Consider the following 1,396-nt stretch of genomic DNA (forward strand, 5'->3'; position numbering starts at 1 on the left):
CAAGGCTCAGGGGTCCAGGATTATCTTCTGTGTCTGTGTTAATTGGTTTCCCTTTTCTTTGTTGAAGAGGGTCTGTGCAGTCTTTCTGCCTAGTCCACCATCTTGCCGGAACTCCGTCATCTGAAGTCTTGACTGCTGTTTTCATTGGCGTTGATTGTGGAAGCAAGTAAGATGAAACCTTTGACAACTTCAATCTCTTCTCCATTTACCTTGATGCTGTTTATTGGTCCATTTGTGAGGATTTTCATTTTCTTTATGTTGAGATGTAACCCATAGTGCAGACTGTAGTCTTTAATCTTCATCAGTGAGTGCTTCAAGTCATCATCACTTTATGCAAGCAAAGTTGTGCTGTCTGCATATTGCAGGTTGTTAATGAGTCTTCCTCCAACCCTGATGCCACATTCTTCTTCATATAGTCAAGCTTCTTGGATTTTTTGCTCAGCATACAGATTGAATAAATATGGTTAAAGGATACAGACCTGATGCACTTCCTTCCTGGTTTTAAATCATGCAGTATCCCCTTGTTCTGTTTGAACAACAGCCTCCTGGCCAATGTACAGGGTCCTCATGAGTATAATTAAATGTTCTGGAATTCCTATTATTCTCAAAAGTAACCATAATTTGTTATGAGCCCCACAATCAACTGCTTTTGCATAGTCAATAAAACACAAGTAAACATCTTTCTGGTATTCTCTGCTTTCAGCCAAGATCCATCTGACATCAGCAGTGATATCCCTTATTCCACATCCTCTTCTGAATCCAGCTTGTATTTCTGGAAGTTCTGTGTCAATCTACTGCTGCAACCATTTTTTAATTATCTTCAGTAAGATTTTACCTGTGTGTGATATTAATAATATTGCTTGATAATTTCCACATTCTATGGGATCATCTTTCTTTGGAATGGGTACAAATATGGATCTCTTTCAGTCAGTTGGCCACATAACTGTCTTCCAAATCTCTGGGCACAGATGAGTGAGTGCCTCCAGCACGGCACCCATTTGTTGAAATATCTCAATGAATTTATCAATTCTTGGAGCCTTGTTCTTTACCAATTCCTTCAGTGCAGCTTCAACTTCTTCCTTCAATACCATTGGTTCTTGATCATATGCTACCTCCTGAAATGGATGAACATCAACCAATTCTTTTGGTATAGTGACTCTGTATTCCTTCCATCTTCTTTTGATGCTTCCTGCATCATTCAATATTTTGCCCAAAGAATCTTTTAATATTGCAACGTGAAGTTTGAATTTTTTTCTTCAATTCTTTCAGCTTGAGAAATGCCAAGCATGTTCTTCCCTTTTGGTGTTCTAACTCCAGGTCTCTGCACATTTCATTATAATAAGTGACTTTGTCTTCTCAAGCTGCTCTTTGAAATCTTCTGTTCAGCTCTTTTAGC

The sequence above is a fragment of the Orycteropus afer genome, unplaced genomic scaffold (assembly GCF_000298275.1).
Source record: "Orycteropus afer afer isolate SDZICR_OR568_19922 unplaced genomic scaffold, OryAfe1.0 scaffold00024, whole genome shotgun sequence".
In the NCBI taxonomy this organism is placed as follows: domain Eukaryota; kingdom Metazoa; phylum Chordata; class Mammalia; order Tubulidentata; family Orycteropodidae; genus Orycteropus; species Orycteropus afer.